Source organism: Nycticebus coucang, chromosome 2, assembly GCF_027406575.1.
Source record: "Nycticebus coucang isolate mNycCou1 chromosome 2, mNycCou1.pri, whole genome shotgun sequence".
Lineage (NCBI taxonomy): Eukaryota > Metazoa > Chordata > Mammalia > Primates > Lorisidae > Nycticebus > Nycticebus coucang.
The window spans coordinates 2,999,522-3,020,786 of record NC_069781.1 but is presented as its reverse complement, the minus strand read 5'-3'; the positions used below and the strand labels follow the sequence as shown (position 1 = coordinate 3,020,786).

Genomic DNA, 21,265 nt, shown 5'->3' with positions numbered 1-21,265 from the left:
GGGACCAAAACAGGAGGCCCACAGCCTCATAAGTGAGTTTCCAGTTGGGGTATGGCAGCCCTGGGAGCTGAGCCTCCCTTTTTTTTCTTCTTTGAGACAGAGTCTCACTTTGTCACCCTAGGTAGAATGCCATGACATCGTAGCTCATAGCAACCTCAAACTCTTTGGGCTCAAGTGATTCTTTTGCTTCAGCTGAGTAGCTGGGACTATAGGTGTCTGCCACAATGCCTGGCTATTTTTATTTTATTATTATTATTATTTTTTTACTGTTAAATCATAGCTGTGTACATTAGTGCAATCAAGGGGTACAATGTGCTGGTTTCATATACAATCTGAAATATTCTCATCAAACTGTTCAACGATGCCTGGCTATTTTTAGAGACGGTCTCACTCTTGCTCAGGTTGATCTCAGACTCCTGAGCTCAAGCAATCCACCTGCCTCGGCCTCCCAGAGTGCTGGGATTATAGGTGTGAGCCACTTCACCTGGCCAGAGCCTCCTATTTTTCTTTTCCTTTTCCTGCTGTGGGCCCAGGCTCACCCCCTTCCTGTCCATCTCCTGGACCCTGAGCAGCTGCGAGGAAGGACGATGGTGCTCAGAGGAGAAGGGCCACCCCTCACCTCCACCTTCCCTGCTCTCTGGGGAGCAGTGAAGGAAGGGGTGGACGGAAGGTGGCCCCTAGGCCCACCCTGCTGCACCAGCCGTGCTCTGGCCTGTGCTCTGCAGTCGGGACTGCCTGTGACTGTAACTCCCTGTCACTCTCTTTGTTACTTTCGGCTGGCTGTTTCAAAACTCATTAGGCTTGGCATTTATTTACAAAGGCTGGCACAGCCTGAGCCGAGTGGAGAAGGAGAATTGATTTACGAGGATGGCACTGGGATCTAGGAAATGTCAGCGTTCCCCTCCAGAGTCTATAAATCAGTTTTGATTCCGGCGAGGCCTTCTTCCATATTCCCTGAGCTCACAGAGCCCACCCTCCCACTTCAGTGAGCTGGGAGTTAGCCAGTGAATTAGCGAGTCTCCCAGCTTTGCTGGTTGGGAAGCCTCTCCCACTTCCACCTGTAGCCCATCCAGGTCAGCAGGCCTGAGGCTGAGAGGTGCCTGTCCTGTGTGCAGGGGACAGTGCACAGCTAGGCCAAGCCGGGGTTTGGAGCAGGGTGTGTGTGGTGGTAGGTAGGGGCTGCACTGCTGCTGCCCTGGGGGAGGAGCGGTGACCTTCAAGGGTGGCCTGGGAGGCTCTGAGGCCAGTGGTTGGGCTTCTCGTCTTGGGCCTTTGGGATGTGATTTTCTGCAAGGGAGGGAGGAGTATTGGACGTTCTGTGGCCTGTGTGGGTTTGGGGCCAATTGTGGGAGGGGTGGGGGACGTGGACACCTGGACTTGGCAACCTGAGGAGTGTGGAGCAGGGCACTGTGTCCTTGCTCAGAGGGGATTCGCCAGACCCTGATGGCAGATGTGAGGGTCCTCACTCCTACTGGCCTCTGTATCTGCTGGCTGGGGGTAGGTGGGGGGGTTCTGGGTGTGGTGCTGTTTAACCTGGGACTCCCCACAGGGGGGTGAGGCCAGGACCCAGAGCCTGGGCTCTGTAGGGACCCCCACTGCCCCAACCCCCCAATGCTGGTGGATTTTGTGTCCATGGTTTTGACTTGTGAGCTGTTCTGGACTCTGCAACTTGAGGTCGTGGGTGACCTAGAGTCCTATACCCAGAGGGAGTGGGTTCAGTCCCTGGCCTTGGGGGGGCACGTCACAACTCTCCAGCCATGGTCCCATTCGTGTTCTGTGGACCTGGTTTCCTGGATGGCTGATCTGGCACCATGGCTACCGTGCGTTCCCTGCCAGGAGCAGAGGCATGACGCTTCCTGCATAGTGTGGCCCAAGCTGTGGCAGGGGCTGGAGTCAGTGCATGGGCAGGTGGACGCCTCGTACCTTCACATGCTCTCAGAACTCCATTGTGGGCAGAGGATGCAAGCGGGGAGAAATTGGTGTGGGATGGTCTGTAGGACCTGAAGTCCTCACGGAACCTGGCGTGGAGGGGCCAGCACTGTGCGTTTGGGGGCACACACCTCCCTGGAGTTTGTTGGCGCCTCCAGACTTACGTTTTTGGAGGCCCAGCTTGAGCAGCCCGCTGCAGAGGTGGCCGGTGGTCCTAGGCTGTCCCTGGGGCAGCATGGGGTCCTGAGGGTCAGCCTGGTATCTCTGTCACTGCTTCAGATGGGGTGTGGAGGTGGTGGCAGGAAGAACAATGGTAGGTGGCCAGGCCCAGGTGGGCTGTACCTGGGCCGAGGGGACAGGCATGTTGGGCTCAGGAGGGCATTGTGTCCTCAGGGGTCCCAACCACACACACAGCCGCCGTCCTTGTCACGGTGCCGCTGCCACCAGGCCTGGGGATCTGCTGGAAGATCCTGCAGGGGGCAGCTGGCCCAGCAGAAGCCTTGGTCTGTGGTGTTGCCCATGACCCCGGCCACATGTGCCCTGTCCCACACTCCTTCACTCACCTGCCATGTCTGTCTCTGTGGGAGACCCCGCATCTGACTATTCAGCATAGCGGTGCTGTCGCGACCCTGATGTTGGACAAGGGCTGAGCACACCCACATGTCCTGTAATGTTTTGAGGTACCTTAAATGTAGAGAGTTTTAGAATCCTGAGGCCCAAGCTCCGTGCCTGTGGCTCAAGCAGCTAAGGCACTAGCCACATAACACCTGAGCTGGTGGGTTCAAATCCAGCCCAGTCCCGCCAAACAACAATGATGGCTGCAACCAAAAATCAGCCAGGTGTTGTGGCAGGCACCTGTAGTCCCAGCTACTTGGGAGGCAGAGGCAGGAGAACCGCTTGAACCCAGGCGTTGGAGGTTGCTGTGAGCTGTGATGGCATAGCACTCTACCCAGAACAACAGCCTGAGGCTCTGTCTCAAAAAAAAAAAAAAAAAAAAGAATCCTGAGGCCCAGAGAGGGCCTCCTTCCACACCATCGTGCTTGGGGGCTCCTCAGGAGGTGGGCTTTGTGGGGTCCTTCTCAGTGACTGACTCAGGAGCTTTTGTGGTCAGGGACACACCGAGAGGCTCTGTGAGTGGACGGGGGCCCTGCACCCCATGTGGGATGGTGCATTTTACCTCCCTGGATCTGCCTGGCCTTGGACTACAGCTGTGTGCCCTGAGGCAGGTAAAGGAGCCTGCCTGTGTCCTTCCCTGGAAATAGCAGTGACCGTGTTCCTCCTCTGTGGGGGACGGCGACAGTGTGGGGCTGGGAAGCAGACAGTTTTCCTGGAATGGATGCCACGCATGACCAGACCTTGGGGGTGGATTGCCGTGGCAGGCAGGGAGGCGAGCGTTCTGGGAATTAGGACCTGCCATGGGCAGCAGGTCTGCGGCCTGACCCCAGCGGGAGGGCTGCACCGCATGCTGGGGACGGCGTGTGCTCTGGGCCCCTGTGCTCGTGGGCTGGCTTCCTGCAAGTGCATTTGCTGCCCCCGGCACGGGGGGCTGATTGAATACTGAGCCAGGTCTGGGAGTGATTGCAGGTGCTTCCTGGTTTGAATTTCATAGGACCCCCGAGGACACGAACTCAGAAAATGAGGCATTGATCTTGCTTTTATTGGTACATTAGAGGCGTTGAGGTTTTGAAAGGGAAGACTAGGGATTGTTCTCTGCCTTTTTAAGGCCTTAGAGTGTCTAGAGAAAGCATTTGCTCTGTAGCTCTCCAGGGGGGTTGCTCAGAAGAACAAAGCTGAGTGGCAGAGCTCGGCTGTTAGGATGTGGCCCCACAGGACAGCCCGGCACTGGGGCGGGGCCGGGCATGGGCTGGGCCACCTGTCGCTTATTTGTGTAATGACTTGGGGTACAGAACGTAGCCAGGTAGGAAGAGGTGCCACATACAAGGCTATTCAACATGATTTTGTAGGCTTTTGGGGATAGATGAAACGGTCAAATATTTACTTAAATCTAGTATTTAATTTGCTAATTGATTTACATCTTTAAAAACACCTTATACAAACGGCGTGTTCCCGAATAACAGCTCCTTTCTATCCGTAGTTTGTGAAGTGTGTTTCTTCACTCTTCCTGTGGCCGTCAAGCCCAGGGTCTCCGTGACCCCCAGGCAGGAGGATGCCCACCGTGGGTTTTCCTCGTCCGGATGCTGCCATCCGCCGCCTTTTCAAAGGCATTTTTGAGCCGTCCACACCTGTGAAGTGCGACACTCAGGAGCAGGAGTGGCTCTGTGCTAAATGAATGCTCAAGTCCATTGAGTGACCTCTGTGAGCCTCCAGGCCCAGCACTGGCTGAGACTTGGTCCCAAGACTCCTGGAAAGGATTTGTGATCAAGTCACCCATGTTTTCTGAGAGGTTTAGTGGAACAAAACCTCTCCTGCTATGTGGGCGTATGTGACAGTTGTCTCGGGATTGTCAGTTCAACACTGTCCTTTGAGCCCAACTTGGGGTTCTGGGGCCCAGGTGGCTCTGGAGGGCCCTCAGGGAGAGGGAGTGGATCCCAACCAGGGTGGGCACAGGGGCCTGAGCTGGGAGCACCCCCGGCTGGGGCCAGAGGATGGGGCCTGAGGATGGAGTGGGATGAAGGGCGGGCTGGGGGAACCCTGGTTTGGCGCTGACCCTGGCACTGATGCCCTAAGTGTGCTGTGTCGAGCCTGCTGTGTGGGCCTGTGCTGCTCCGTTGTCCTCCCTGCTGGTGTGTTCCAGAAACAGGGGCCTGCCCCTCCACTGCCAGCACCCTGGCTCCCCAGGCCCTGTCTCTTGCACAGACATGAGAATGTTCCATGGAGTCTGTGGGGCTGCTGGCACAAAGGACCATAAATCTGATGCCTAAACAACTGAGATTCATTGTCCACGGGCCTGGAGGTGGCCCTGGGCTCCTTCTGGGGCCCTCAGGAGGCTCTGACCCGGGCTCCCCTGGGTCTTTGTTTCCTTGTGCATGTCTGTCTCTGTGTCGAGACTTCCCCTGTTCACAAGGTCGTGTTAGATTAGGGCCTATCCCTCACCTCAACCTGATTACTCCGGGAAGACCCTGGGGTCCTGTGGTTAGCACTCTTTTCTGGGGGGACACTGTTCAACCCCAACACCCTCTCCTTTTCATTCTGTGAAGATGCTCGTCTCCCTCTTACCTCTCCGTGGAGCTGCACCCATGGCCTTCTGCCCACAGACACTGGAGTCCAGCAACCTTGGCCCCTGATGTTGTAGCAGGTTCAAGGGTGAACATTTTCTCTGCTTGAGCTCAGGGAAAACAGAGGCATTTCAGGTAGGAATGCTCCCCCAACCAAGTGCTGTCCAGTGTCCTGAGACCGCATGTGCTAGCCCCAGGGCCGCAGGTGTGTGTGAACAGGAGAGGTTTGGTCCAATTCAGACAGAGGGCTGTGCCCCCACGGTGCCTGTGTGTCCACTGCTGAGGCCCTGGTCTGTGTGGTTTCTGTCCCATTGTGCAGATGAGGAAACTGAGGCTTGGGAAGGTCGAGTTGGCTGTGCCAGGCTGGAGCTGGTGGGCCCAGCCTTGAGTCTGATCTCCCTGGGTCCTGCCCAGAGGGCAGGGTTGGGGGTGTTCTGGTCTGATTCACAGGTGGCTGCGGCTCTGAGTGGTCAGCAGAGTGGCCTGAGGTTGTGACCACTGAAGTATGGTGGAGACAAGTGGGAGGGATACAGACCAGGTCTGCACACCAAGCCCCTCGGAGGGCAGTGCCACACTGCCCCGATTGTGGGCACTAAGAGGTGGATGTGGCCTGTTGAAGGAATGATGGAGAAACATCCCAGGATGGCTTGGCCCAGATGGACCCAGGCAAAGTTGCCAGGTACCAGGTGGTTGGTGTGGTGCTGGAGGTGCAGGGGGGAGACCCCCAGGGCAGCTCCAGTGCCTGTGCAGCTCAGGGCCTATCTCCTGATGTGGTCTTTTGGACGAGAAGGTATCTGGACTTTACGGACACTTGGGGAAGCTTTTAGTCCCCTATAGCGAGGCCCGAGCTGGTTGGGTCACTTCTGATGGACTTCACCCATCAGAGCCGCCTTGGGTCAGCCAGATGGGGTAGGACACAGACCCTGCCTCTTCTCTGGAAGCATCTTTAATCTGCCTCCATGTCCCTTTGCCAAAGGTCAGGGAGGACATGATCTGATGTGACCTTTAGGCAAGAAGTGTATCATCCAGCCTGTTAGGTCACAGATGCCCCCTACAGGGACCCTGCTGTGACTACTAGGCGTCAGGAGTGGCTCTTTTCCATGAAATGTACGTATACTGGGCTGTGATATTAAATATCTGTTGAATGGATTTAAAAAGGTGTGGTGTTTTGGAAAGACTGCTGGACATGGCTTCTGGCTCTCTGGCCATTCCGCTGGCTCCTGGTGGCGCCACCCTGCCTCAGTTTCCTCCTCTGTGCTTAGGAGCCCTGGTCCCTCCAGGCCATGGGGCGCCCGGCAAAGTGCTTTGGAAGAGCTTGGTGCCGTAAGCACGTGCCGTGAGGTCCGGCAGCATGTGCTCAGACCCTGCTGGGTCACTCTGGGCTGCCCGGTGGCCTGGCTGCCCCTGCTGTGTCTATAGATTTCCTGCAGATGGTAGGGCTTGGCATTTCCACAGGGAGGTTTTTTTGTTGGGACAGAATCTCAACTCTGTTGTCCAAGCTGGAGTGCTGTGGTGTCATAGCTCACAGGACCTCAAACTCCTGGGCTCAGGTGGTTCTCCTACCTTAGCCTCCCCGAGTAGCTGCAACTATAGGCGCCTGCCACCACACCCAGCTAATTTTTCTATTTTTAGCAGAGATAGAGTCCTGCTCTTACTCAGTTTGGTCTCAAACTCCTGAGCTCAAGGGACCCTCTTCCTTCAGGGGTTATAGGAATGAGCCACCACACCTGCCCCCAGAGCAGATTTTTTTTTTTTTAATAGAGACAGAGTCTCACTTTGTCACCCTCGGTAGAGTGCCATAGCGTCACAGCTCACAGCAACTTCCATCTCCTGGGCTTAAGCGATTCTCTTGCCTCAGCCTCCCAAGTAGCTGGGACGACAGGTGCCCGCCATAATGCCTGGCTGTTTTTTTGTTGCAGTTTGGCCGGGGCCAGGTTTGAACCCACCACCCTCAGTATATGGGGCCGGTGCCCTACCCACTGAGCCTCAGGCGCTGCCCAAATATATTCTTAGACTTTCCTCTTTTATTTATTTATGTATTTTTTTGCAGTTTCTGGCCGGGGCTGGGTTTGAACCCGCCACCTCTGGCATATGGGGCAGCGCCCTGCTCTTTTGAGCCACAGGCACACCCCCCCACCCCCACCCCACCGAGGAGTTTTAACGGCAAATGGGGCCAACTCCTGGAGTTGGAGGGGGGCATTCTGGCAACCTGAGGATGGGGACCTTTTTGTACTTTGCCCAGTTAACTCCAGAGGCCTTTTTGCCGTCAGCATTAGTTGCCATGTCTGTGCGGTCATGGTCTGGCAACTCAGAACCCCACACTGGGCCTTTACCGAGCAAGGCAGAGAAGAGCTATCTGGAAGATGTGATGTGGGCATCATGGTCTCAGAGCCACACTCCTCTGCCCACCAGAGGAGACCTCTGTTGCTGTGGAGGTAGGAGACACAGGACTCTGGCCACTAGGGCGCTAGGGCTCAGCTCTAGGTGGGGAGACAGGAAGGGGTGTGGGATGTGACCCCCAGCCCAGCCACTGGATACGAGGTGATGTGCAGGGAAGTGTGTGGAGTGGAGCTGCCCGTGATCATGAAATGGGGCAGGTGTCTGGGGGCAGCCAGTGCTTGAAGAGGCACCGAGCAGGGGTCTGAACCCACATCTCTGTGAGCCCCAGTTCCCCCACTAGGCCTTCCCTGCACCCGCCTGGACACCTGTGCCCCTTGGGCTGACGGCAGGGAGTGAAGATTTCCCACTTTATTTGTGAGCTTCATCCAGCTTGCCTCCCACCTCCCGCAGCGGCCAGCACTTGCCAGTGTCCACACAAAGCTCACACTTGTCATGGCTGCATTTTTGAGTTTTTAAATAGCAAATCCAAAAAGGCAAATGCTGTTCATATTATGCTGACTCTTCCTCTCATACCAAGCCTGGGTGGGGGGCAGCTCCCACCTGTGGTCCCAGCACTCTTGGTGGCTGAGGAGGGTGGATTGGTTGAGCTCAGGAGTTCAAGATCAGCCTGAGCAAGAATGAGACCCCCGTCACTACTAAAAATAGGGAAAAAGTTATCAGAGTGTTGTCCCAGCTACTCAGGAGGCTGAGGCGGGAGGATCACTTGAGCCCAGGAGTTTGAGGTTGCTGTGAGCTAGGCTGATGCCATGGCACTCTACGAGAATGACAAAGTGAAACTCTATTAAAAAAAAAAACAAGGGCGGTGCCTGTGGCTCAGTCGGTAAGGTGCCGGCCCCATATACCGAGGGTGGCGGGTTCAAACCCGGCCCCGGCCAAACTGCAACCAAAAAATAGCCGGGCGTTGTGGCGGGCGCCTGTAGTCCCAGCTACTCGGGAGGCTGAGGCAAGAGAATCACTTAAGCCCAGGAGTTGGAGATTGCTGTGAGCCGTGTGAAGCCATGGCACTCTACCGAGGGCCATAAAGTGAGACTCTGTCTCTACAAAAAAAAAAACAAAAAAACCCAGAGTGAACCCACAGCTGATGGAAGGTCCTGGAATCCCATGTAGACATTGCTGGTGTGAGCTGAGCGGCATCTGGGCAGCTCACCGCTCAGCAGCGTCTGGGAGTCCTCTGAGCATCACACCATTTTACATGGTTGACGTTGGTGATGGAAGTTGCTCATGGCCAACACTGCAGGAGGAGGGGCAGTCCCATTGCTGCATTCAGAGTTTCACTGACTTCTATAAGGACTCGAGTGTGGCTGCTGGTGGAGCAGGTGCAGAACCAGACGATTCTGCCCTTTCAAGGCTTTTTGCCACTAACTAGAAGGCGGATGGTCCCTCTCTGACTTAAATAATAGCTTTAGACTTAATTCACAGGCCACCGAGCCCACCCTTTTCAAGTGTTCAGTTTTGTGGTTTTTAGTGTATTCACAAGGCTGTGCACCTACTATTATTTTCAAAACCTTTTATCACCTCCCCAAATTCTCCTACCAGCGAGTACTCACTCCTCTCCCCCTGCCCCTGGCAACCACGAATCCACATTCTGTCTTTGTGGATCTGCCTGTTCTGTTCTTTCCTGCAAATGTAATCATGCCGTGTGTGTCCAGCTGGTCCCACCTCGCAGGTGGCGGCTTGTCAGTGCTTCATTCCTGTTTTGTTTTGTTTTTGAGACAGAGTCTCACTATGTCACCCTGGTTAGAGTGCCGTGGCATCACAGCTCACAGCAACCTCCAACTCTTGGGCTTAAGCGATTCTCTTGCCTCAGCCTCCCGAGTAGCTGGGACTACAGGCACCCGCCACAACACCCAGATATATATATTTTTTTATTGTATAATAAAAAAATTTTATTTTTCTCATTTTACTATTTTTACATTTTATGCACAAATATTTTTTATCTGGGTAAAAATAGAAAATAACTTTTATGTAAAATTACAAAAAAAATAAAAATCACAAAGAAATACATAATTGTTATAATGATAGTATAAGTGTCTTTATTTAAAGAGTAAAAATGTATGCAAAATTCCTCCTCCCTTTTACAAAAGATTGAGAATATTGTTTTCCTGGCAGCAAGTGAAACATTGAAGTATCAATATTTTTACAGCTTTTTTAGATCTGAAGACATTAAGTTAGTCACATGTTTATTTTGCAAATATGAATCTTAAAACATTTTTGTGCTATTTGAAAGATGCACTAGTTTTTTTTTTTTTTTTAAAGGCAGTAGCATAAAATAATGGATATGGAAAATAGCAGACCTTACCAAAAATATCTGGTATTATCCTTTCAAGAAATACCATATTTGAGTATCACCATTAATCCTGGGAGAAAATAATTTTTTCTAAATGACATAGGTTGATAGGAAAATAAGTGTGACCAGTTGATCCACGTGAAGACCACCACACACAGCAATTCTTCCTAATCTGATTTTCCAATACCAAGCAAGAAACTTTTCAGAATTCAGGCTAGCAAGGTATATACGAAAGTTGGCTCAGTAAAAACCTCTCATGAAAAAAAAGTTTGATAACAAAGTGAACATTGCATTACTTGTCCTTACGTGGTACAAAACATGACCCATACTCTTAGAACTTTCTTTCTTTTAATATACTGTAAATTCGCCTATGAAAAATTTATTCATAAATACAGAGCGAAGAACTACTAGCATGAATTACATTTGTTTTCACAATACTTTTTTTATTTTTGAGACAGTCTCGCTCTGTTGTCTGGGCTAGAGTATAATGGCATCACCACAGCTCATCGTAGCCTCCATCTCCTGAGTTCAAATGATCCTCCTATCTCAGCCTACAGCTCAGACTACAGGCATGTGCTACCATGCCTGGCTAATTTTTGAAATTTTCTGTAGAGATGGGGGTCGTCCTATTTTGCCCAGGCTGGTCTTTTTTTTTTTTTTTTGCCATTTTATTTTTGTATGTGTACACTTTTGCTTAAAATTAGTGAATTTCTAGGCCAGGTTCAGGTAATTGAAGGGACTTTCTAAGTCATTTATATTGTCTAGATCCAAGGTATGCTGGGCTTGGAGCCTGGAGCAAAATGGGAAATAACATCTTCCTAAAGATAGGCTTAGAAATCCTAATCCAGTATGTTAAGATGTTTCCTTTTTCTGGTAGCATAGCTGACTGACACCTGGCTACAAGGCCAGCATTCACTGGTATAGCCAAAAAAATAGGATACAGACCACCAAAAACAAGACCAGTCAGTCCACTCCAGGTTACGGTACAGGTTTCACAGTTTAGTTCACCTGTCGTCAAAGGTAAAGTTACAAACTTCTGTAAGCTATATGTGTTGTCAGAAACGGAAGCACTACCATGGGTAAGCCAGCGGCAATACGAGCTTTTGTCACATTCAACATGTGTCGAAAAAGATACTAGGCCACAAAGAGCAGCATTAAGTCCGATATATACTGATCCATGTTCAAGTAAATTCCTTTCTGTTTCTGGAAGCTGGTTAATTTTTCCCGTTATGGTAATGAAATGTGTTTCATTTTCCTTAGTATCATCTGTTTTATGATTTTCCATCTTGAGCCTTATGCTCTCCTCTCAGGAGCCGCGGCCACCTCCGATTTTCCTCAGCTACGCCCGAGGTTCACTGCAACCTTTGTCCAACTCTCCTGGGCGCAGCCATCTTTGGTTGATCCCAGGCTGGTCTTGAACTCCTGGCCTCAAAGATCACCCATCTCGGCCTTCCAAAGTGCTAGTATTTATTATAGGCATAAGCCACCGCTCCTGGCCACAAGTTATCTTTTACTATAAGAAAAACTACCTGGTTTTCTGCTAACTATAACCTCAATAGGGACAACAGAATATTTTATATATAAGTTGAAACAAAGCAATGAAAGTTTCTTGAATCAATTGGAGAAATTAGTTACATTATTTTACCTATGTTATGGTGTACAGAATGATGGTGAAAGAGAAGAAGGGGGAAAAAAAGCCTGTGGTCACGTATGAGAACTGCGTCTGTTCAAATTAGAATGATGAATAAAACAGGAACTGCCAACGGAAAAAAAAGTGAATAAAACATGGTTATTCTCCCCCCCACCCCACCAAAAAAGCATCTGGGAAATACTTAGAGGAGAAAAATAATATTTTGATGTTAAGGATGTAAAAGAAATATGTTCCTTGCCTTACACACACACACACACACATATATTAAAACATAAAGTCTGTGATCTTGGCTAAAATTTTAACATGTCTCCCCAAAAGCATTTTATATCTCAGTTAAGATTCTTAAGCTCTTGATAATTTGCCAGAAGAGATGCTTTATTCTTTTTTTAAATTGTAAGAGACTTGTCAATTCTCTAGGCTACACAAGGATGGTGCAAAACCTTCTAGCTATTACCTGAAGCTAGACCTTCTGCATATTATTTCACATTGTCATTTTACTCAAATATTCTTGCAATCATAGCACCCAAATTGTATTATACTAATACATTGTTTGTATGTTCTCTATATGTTTATAAAAAAGTAAAAACGGAAGTACTATTAATACTCTTTTTAGAAATACCTACTGCAGAATCTCCAAGGGACTTAGTCATACAAATGAACTGAGAGAACATTTTGTATTTTGATGGCACTGCTTTTACAATTACAGTATGTAGTTATCAGAAAAGGAGATTTGCGATCCCTCCTTGCTCTTCTGCCTTCCTTGTCCCTAAGATCTCTGCCTTCTATGATTCCTTCCAAACCACTATTTTTAGTATTGGCAGCAGCAGTCGCTAACAATGCTGCCTTGCCTGACTGCACGTCACCACCGCCCTTTTCTCCAGTTGTTCAAAAGCTTAACTAAGCTCTTACAAAGCTGTTCTGGGGCTTTGAAATGATGACGGAGAAGATGCATAAAGTAATATTTGGGAATCAACCTTCTGTCATCAGAGGATGATTAAAAGCTATTTGACAATCTCTCATATCACGATTTGCATTTAATACCTTAAAACAAACAACAAAAATAAAAAAAAAAAGTAAGGCGAAGAAAAGACATTTCTAGCCATATCTGTTTAGCGTTCGCTTATGTTAAGGAACTTCATATATATATATATAAGATTTAATTTGAATTTTTAAAATGAGTTATTTAAGAATCTTCCTTCTGAACATCTTTATGCCTTTGTATATATGTGTGTGTCTATGTATAAAACGATCAACTGGACATGTACATAGATTTTTGTATATACATGTATAATATCCAAAAGGAAAAAAAAAATAAAAAGTTTTATTTTAAAGAGAAGATTGCCTGTAAGGTCAAATTTTCCTTTTAAGACTATTTGCAAGTAGTCTACTAATGTTTTGAAAGGAAAATATTGGTGACTGATTTAAAGTCTTCATTTTTTCAGAAACATAGGAATATATAAACTGCTTTGAATAATAAACCAGCACTATAGGTTAATAAAAAATAAAAAAAAGGAAGCCATAGCAAACTAGACCAAACTTTTATTTCCTGGCTGAGCTATACCTTTTCAGTTTTTTAAATCTCTGATAGGAAAAACAGAGACCATTTTAGAATATTTGTAATAGCTGGTTTATTAGAACTAAATGTCTTTCTCCAAATAATTTAATTCTTGGTCTGACATTATGGGTAATCTATACAGAAAACCCTTAAAACTGGCTTGAGTTAAGCTAGATTTAAGCCTGCATCTCCAGCATCTTCAGCACTGCTCTTTTGCTAGTCAACGTTTATCACTCTTTGCTTGCAAATATATAAATTACTTTAATAACCTGATACTCTCAGTTTAGTAATTTATTAATATTATTATCATTTTATTAGAGATGAACATTTTAACTCTGCTTGATTAGATGAAAACAGGCACCCATGATTTAGCTGAGAAATTTTCTGCTTCTATGTAAAGCAACATCTAAAACAGCAGAGAGGGGAAACAGTTATATTTTAACAAATAATTAAACCAGACGGTTTCCTGGAGGTACTTCACTTTTCATTTTCAGATGCTACTGGCTGTTTTTGGTAGGGCTAGACATTAATACTGACCAGTTTAGCTTTCCTGACTGTTAACAAACTATTCCACAAGGCACCTGCCTTCAAGCTGCAGACACTGTGGCGATCCTTTAACACACACGTATTCTAAAATATATGCTCAAAGTAAAAAGATCCAAATTCACAAGAGTATGAAATATTTATAAAAAAAAATCATGCATCAGATTGTACAGTCTAGAAATAAAAGAAGATTTAAATTCAGTAATAAAGGTGAGAGCCATATTTGCTCTAAATATTTAAGAAAGACCTTGAAGTTCCAGAAGGTCCTGGGGCTCAATTGTCCTTTTCTGTTTGCAGAGAAGCAGCAGCCAGGGCTACTGCTGTGACTGGTTGGGCAACCCCATGGAGTTGTGTCTGTACCAGTTTCTTCTGTTCACATTCTGTGACCAATCGGTTCAGCTCTGCTGCACTGTATCCAAAAAGAGTCTTCAAGTCACAGACAAACTTGTACACAAATCTCAGTGTCTGCAGGTTTAACGATTTAGAGGATGTTTAGCTTTGGCTCGGGCTCCACGTGCAGCGTCTCTCTGGGTAAGACCCGCAGCTCCCACGACTCCAAGTGTGAGGCCCCGGGGCCCTTCCCGCGGAATCGGCGCTGAGAAACCCCAACCTCCCTCCCCCCGGCTATTTTTTTGTTGCAGTTGTCATTGTTGTTTAGCTGGCCGGGGCTGGGCTTGAACCCGCCAGCTTCAGTGTATATGGCCGGCACCCTACTCACTGAGCCACGGGTGCCGAGCCTCTGTTTTGTTTTTTTTAAGACAGGGTCTCACTCTGTTACCCAGGCCAGAGTCTGATAGCATGGTCACAGCTCATAGCAGTCTCGCGTTCCTGGGCTTAAGGGATCCTCCTGTCTCAGCCTCCTGAGTAGCTGGGACTATAGGTGCTTGCCACTGTGCCTGGCTAGATTTTCTATTTTGGGAAGAGATGGGGTCTTGCTCTTGCTCAGGCTGGTCTCAAGTGATTCTCCTGCCTCGCTTTCCCAAAATGCCAGGATTACCAGTGTGAGCTCCCGCCAGGCCTCATTCCAACGTGTGGACCTACCGTAACTTGTTTATCCACCTGTCTGTTGATGGACGTTGAGATCATTCATTTTTATTTTTATTTATTTTTTTTGCCAAAGTAAATTACATTTGCATGTGGCAAAAGAAAATCAGTTTTACATGGACGGTCTTGAAAGGAGCAGTGGTCTTCTGCCCCCCAGCCCTCGCCAGGCCGCCGCCCAGGGCTGCCCATCTGGCTGTGTTTATTCTTCTGAGGTCAACTTTGGAGCCCTGTGTCTGTGTGTAGCCCTGGCTCTTGGTTCATTGATGCCGAGTCTCTGTTTATTCCTCTGCGTGGAGGATGCCTCCTCTGCCTCCCTCCCCTTGTTGTGCTGGAGTTCCCCACTCTTCTGCGGCCACCTGTCTTCTGTACTGAGCTGAACCCTCTTTTTTCAGCCCTTGTCTCCACACCATCTCTTGACCCCCTCCTCCCTGCTCTGTTTGAGGCTGATGGTGTGACTTTATGTTCTCAGCCTTGTCTTCTCATCTTTGCCTGGTCCAGTGCAGGTGAGAGAGTAGCAGAGACTGTGCTGGTGTCACTGCAGGCCCCGTGGGGACAGGGAATTGTTTCTCCTCTGGGGCCCCAAGAGGGGCAGGACTCCTTTTCCTGAGGATCCAGACTGGCACCAGCTTCTGGGGCCTCCTAGGGTGTACTGTGTTCTAGGGAGCAGCCCACAGCCTTCCTAGGTTCTTAGAGGAGCTTGTGGTCCCTGCAGGGAGGCCTTGGTGGTGCTGAGGACCTCTCCTCTGGGCTCAGGGCAGAGAAGCACATTCTGCCTTGGAGGGCACTTTGTTCCCACGTTTAGGATGGTCCGCTGGCCACCTGGAGGGATGATGCCTTTCCTGCCACCAGCCTTCGCTGACAGAGCTCAGGGGCTCTTTTGGGTCAGCTGTGCAGGTCCAGGCCTGGTGTGGCTGGTGCATCCCAGCTCATCGGGGCCTGACTCCTCTATCCTCTGCTGGGAGAGGCTAGAGCCCTGCACGTCCGCAGCCCCTGGTGTGCTCATGCTGGACTTTGGGCTTTGACAGCCACTGCTTCTGTGTGGGTGGGGCAGCCTAGAGGTCTCGGCCCACGCAGCCTCCGATGGGCAGTAGATGCCCCTGCAGCAGAGGGGCACAATCTTCCTCCTTCCTGAGCAGGGTGCCGTATCGGTGTGGTGCTCTTGGCACTTGAGCCATCCTGGGGCTGTGCAGGCTGCTGGGTCCACAACAGTGCATTAGGGCTGTGGCCCTTCACCACCCGCAGAACCCCGTCCTTCATAGCGAGGGAGGAAGGTGTTCCTGGGAGCTGCAGCCTCTCACCATCACTCTGTGGGTCACCTTGAAGTCTGTCTGATGTCATCAGGTTGTGATTCTGGGGTGGGTTTCAGAGCTCCCCGCAGATGAAGTCACCGAAGAGCCCGGGCAGCTTCCACAAGGGCAGGAGCTGCTGTTCCTGTCTGCTCCTGATTCACCGTTAAATCAAAGAACTTAGACGAAGATTTAAAAAAAATTTTTTTTATTAAATCATAACTTTGTACATTGATGCATTTATGGGGTTCAGGGGACTGCTTCAATATACAATGTGAAATGCTTAAAGTAACACATCAGAGGGCGTATTTTAATTGCTGAAGCTAAGCCCGATCTGCATTCTGTGTGTAGTAGCTTCTGAGATGGGACATCCAGCCTCCCCCATCCAGCCACAGGGTGCTGGTCTCCACGGGGCACTGACACCCAGTTCCAGTCAAGAGCAGGAAGTGGGGGCTGGGAACCCTCTGCAGACTGCCTGTGCTCACCCCCACGGGGTGAGCTTCACTTCTCTGTCTCTCTTCGTTTCTGTCTCGAGAATCAGCAGCATCAGCACTGGCGGGGCTGTTAGGGATTACACGGCACCCTCCACCCACAGTGGGGAAACTGAGGCTAGTGGGGGCAGTGGCTCCATGCCCCAACGCAGGCATCAGGCTCCAGGGCAGGTTGGTGCTGGCTGTGGCTGTGGGGTCTGGGACTCCTGATTTCTGGCCTTGGGTTCAGGGTCAGATCCTCTCCATTCCTGCCCCACTGTGGCTGTAGCTGCTTGGGCCAGGTGGGCACTAGATTTAGGGCAGACCACTCCTGAGACCCATGTGCCCTTGACCCGTGCCCTGGCTCAGCACCATGCACAAAGCCAAGCTGCAACTTCTCCTGGGGACTTGGGCTGGGAATGAGTCAGGGAGGCCAGGCAGGAAGGCCACTCAGCCATAGGTGGACAGAGGAGGCCAGTCAAGAGGAGGAATTGAGAGTGAGTGGGTGTACGGTGCTCAGAGCTGGAGATGTGCCCCCTGAGGGTCGTGTGGGTGCCCGGCCCTGACGGCCTCCCTGCCCCAATTCTCAGGAGTCCTCTGTCCCAGTCAGCCTTTACCTGGGGAGCTTATTTGAGCAAGCTGGTTCTCATAAGAATCTCAGAGAGAAATGGCTCTTTTTTGTTTTTTACTTTAAAATTTCCCTATTTCATTTGAACTTCTTTGTTTCTTGGGAATAAAGATAGCAGGTCCTTGCTGCCTTGGGAGGATGGGTGGCTGATGGTAAGATGAGCTTGGCTGTAAGACAGGAGACCCCCACGGGAAAGCCGCCCTGTAAGATGATGCTTCTCCCTGCCACTCATGTCCAGGCAGCCACATCCCCTGGCTCTGCCTTCCCCAGTGAATAGTTTCCACCTCATGCTGTGGGATGGCTGCTTGGCTCCTGCCATTTCATCGGCGTTCCATATGGCAGGAAAGAAGTTGGGGAGGTAGCTCTTTTCTTTTAAGAGCTCAACCCTTCCTGGCTCCCCTTTCTTTCTTGCCCAGAGTCCAGAATATTGTCTGAAGCCAGGCCTTATCACAAGAGAGGGTGGGGAATGCTGGTTCTAGCTAGCTGCTTTGAGCCATCAAAAATTCACTACTGGTGGTCTTTGCCACAGCTGGGGAGTGTGGCACCCCGTTGGCTGTCCACAGTTCTCCCGTTCCTTCCCTCAATGGGGTGGCTTCCCTGCTTCTTCTGAAGGGAAGGGCTCTGGTCAGGGCCTGGGGGACTGGAGTCTGTGCCCACTCCAGGCTCAAGGCACCATTTCCTCCTAGATTCCTTATGGCCTGAGGGAGGTGGGTTCCATCATCCCCTCCCCAGGTCCAGGCCTGTATGCAGGGTTCTGTGCCCTGCACACATGCCAGGCTGGCTGGGTCCTTGCCGCCCACTCTCTGGGTGCCATGCCTGCCTGGGCACCTCCCCAGTCCCTGGAGGGTGACTGTCCTGCACTCGGGCTCTGCAGCTTCCAGGATCCTGTACAGATGCTGTTCATTATTTCATCTCCATCTTAGGCAGGATGAGTCTCTTCCCCTTCAGAGGTAATACTTCGTGGGGTTGTGGGAGGAGCAGGAGTGGCTCTTTGGGGTCATGTATTATTCATGAGAAATACTAATATTCCTATGGAGTCCCCAACCTTGTATCAATATTAGCAGTCAAAACATTAATAAAACACCACCGTATCAGCAAAGCCCAGTCGGGTTCAGCAGGGGACAGGGAAGAAAGAAAAAAGAGGTTTTTCTCCAGTGAAACATCTTATGAACAAGTAGCCGTGCCTTGCCCAATGCCCAAGGGAGTTTTCTCGTATATTCCATGACACGCTCCGTCACTGGGGGAGCAGGTGCTTATGTGCCTAGCTGGCTTAGCTTTTTTGTACAGGAGCTGGGGGTGCCACCCCCAGGGGAAGAAGCCACGTGCCCTGCCACCAGGCACCAGACCCAGCGCTCTGCCACCCTGAGCATCTCTTGTTTTTCAGCTGTGGGTTGGGGACTGTCTCAGGGTGGCACTGGGGAGAGAAGGGAGCAAACTGCCACAGAGCACCATGAGGCCCAGCCACCTTTATCTTCCCTCTCAGGAGGTGCCAGGCCACAGTCTGGACAGGCGAGGGGTAACCCGGAGAGGTCACACCAGCTCTCGCACACCTACAGACCTGTTCTAGGCCCCTAAGCCCTCTCCTCTGCTCCCCATCCTCTGGGGGTCCCATCATTCTCATTTCTTGGATGAGGAAGTAGGGCCAAGACGTGGGAGGCAGGCAGTGTTTCTAGGGTCACAGTGTCCAGCCCCAGAGAGGGCAGCTCTGCGTCTTAGGCCTCCGTGTCCCACATTGAGGGCCGAAATGGAGGGGATGGCTGAGATCCCTCTTGGTTCAGAGTCCGGCTCCTTCTTGTCCTGCCCCACCCAGGACCTGGACCTCAGCAAAGAGCACGTGGCGGGAGGGTGTGATTCACGTGGGGGGAGGGTGCAATTTCCCCTGGGATGGGAGGCCCCTGTGTCTTCCCCCACGCAGTGCCTGGCAGGGAGGCGCCTGCTGGGGCTTTGTTCTGCGGCTGTTCATGGTGCCTCCTCTGGAGTGATTAGCCATCCCACCCGGGCCAGCATCCTTTAATTGGGGTGAGTGGCACTTTTGTTTCTGTAGAGGGGGCATTCAGTTGTGCGTGAGTACAATTAATCTTACTAAGGGCAGCCTCTCTGGGTCTGGAAATTAAATGTTAAGTATCTTGAAGCCAGCTGGTGGGACGGCGCCCTTTGGAACAGGTCACTCAGCTCAGTGCATGATACTAATTGGGGTAGAATCCGGGCTTCATTTGACCCTGGCGTTCTTGGGGATGTCGGCCTCACCTTGCCCACAGTGAGGCAAAGCCCGCCCGTCCCCTTGTGAAAAGGAGAACCAGGGCCCTCGGCCTTTGTTCAGGAGAGCTGATGCCCCTGAAGTGCCCTACGTGGCTGCTTTTCTTTATTGTGGTAGTTTGCCGTCTGGACCCTGTTTAAGGGTACGTGCAGTGGCATTGTTGCATTCACATTTCTGTGCCACTGTCCCCGTCCATCTCCAGAGCTTTCCGTCTTCCCAGACCTATGCTCTGTCCCTCCCCCAGCCCTGGCGCCCGTCCTACATCCTGTCTCTGTGGACCCGATGTTGCTGGACCTCGAGTAATGGTCCCTTATTTCTGTGTTTGTTTCCTCAGAGGGGCTGTAGCAGGCCTCAGGTCCCCTTTCAAGGCTGAAGTGGTATAGGTGGCCGTGGGTGTGTCACCAGCTTCCCCTATAGCAGAGTCCCGGACTGGGAGTGGGCAGGCCACTCCACCTCGTCCAGCTCTTTGCTAGGCGCTGGCCTCTCACCCAGTTCTATCTTCCTGGGTGGTGTCCCAAGTGGAGACCCGACTTGCAGAGTGGCTGAAGGAGATCCAAGCTGGGTGGAGCCCCGGTCTGACCATTTGGGGCTTCCACATTTGCCCAAACTGTTCGCTGGGGGCCTGCACGACCAGGGGTGCTCACTGGGCTGGGTCTTCCCTTCAGTGTGGCCTGGGCATGAGGGGCAGAGAAGTGCAGCTATTGTGCCACTCTGTTCCGGGTCCCCAGGCACTGTCACTCTTCAGGGGCGGGTGGCCTGGAGGCTGGTCTGACAGGAGCCTTGCCCTCCCCTACAGGCTGCATCTGGGGCTCATCCAGGCAGGTGGGGAGCTTGGGGTCCCCGTACGGGTGCTCTGGAGAGCTGGGGGCAGCTGGGTGGGCAGGAGAGCCCCAGCCCAGGCCTCTCCAGCAGGACTGTGGGCAGGGGCCTCCACTTGGTCAGGGGAGCTCCTTGGGCTCCTTCACCTGTCAGTAGGGGTTCTGCCCACTTATCCCAGGTGCTTATAAGGACATAAGGGAGTGGAAGAGGAGACCCCTGCAGATGCAAGAGCAGTACTGGGAGTGGGCAGCCTGCCAGGCTGGTCACTGTGCTGGCCTGTCATGGTCACTCTGGCCACTGTGGCCGGTGCCACCATCCCATCCCTTGGCCCTGATGTCCTGGAGTGGCAGGTCTGGGGGTTCCCAGAAAGGCCTCTCTGAGAAACACATGGAGCAGGTGCGTGTGTTTTGGTCTGGGATCTGGGTGGCAGCTGCTGGCTTTATTTAGAGAGGTGTGCTTGGCCCTGGGATGTCTGCCACTCTGGGACGGCTTGCTGGCCTTGGCAGGTGAGAGGGCTTGAAACTAGGCTTTGTTCCCCATAGGGGGGTCTTGGGGGGGGGACCTCACCACTCTGCCCCCCCTCCCCATCTTGCTGGGCTTTTATGCCTTGAGGCAGTTAGTTTCCAGGGAGTCCCTAAGGGTGCCGTGGAGTTAAAGAGGTCCCTTCCTGCTGACCTGGCCTGGCAGATGGCCCCTGCAGGAGGTGCTGCTGTGCCTGGGCCCTCCTGGGGTTGCCTGAGCCTCTGCTGCTGAGGAAGAGGAAGACTGGGAGACTGCAGGGCAGGGGTGGGGGTGGGGGCCGCCCTCTGTGTGGTCTGGGAAATCCTGCCTTTTGTCACTGGAGGGATGGAGAGGTGCCTGAAGGAATGTCCGCCCTGGACCTGCCCCTCTGTCTTGGAAGACCCAGCCAGGGGGCTGTGCTCAGTGGAGCCAGGAGAGCCCCTGGAGCAGTGGTTCCCAACGTTTTGGCACCAGGGATGGGTTTCAAGGAAGACAGTTTTTCTATGAAGTAGTGGGGTGGGGATGGTTTTGATATGATGCAAGCAATTAACTTATTATGGTCTTTGTGCAGTCAGACCTCTCTGCTAATGGTAATCTGTATTTGCAGCCACTCCCCAGCTCTGGCATCTCTGCCTCAGCTCACCTCAGATCACCAGGCATTAGATCCTGACAGGAAGCGCAGTTCCTGGCAGGAGGCATTAGATCTTGACAGGGAGCCC

General features: G+C 51.4%; 1 protein-coding gene and 1 pseudogene across 12 annotated transcripts in view; one reads left to right on the top strand and one right to left on the bottom strand.

Moving 5' to 3' along the window:
- Positions 1-21,265, top strand: part of VAV2 (vav guanine nucleotide exchange factor 2) — a 272,198-nt gene that overhangs the window by 68,659 nt on the left and 182,274 nt on the right. The gene's annotated exons all lie outside the window — the stretch shown is intronic.
- On the bottom strand, positions 10,493-11,077 carry LOC128563282 (transmembrane protein 126A-like; annotated as a pseudogene).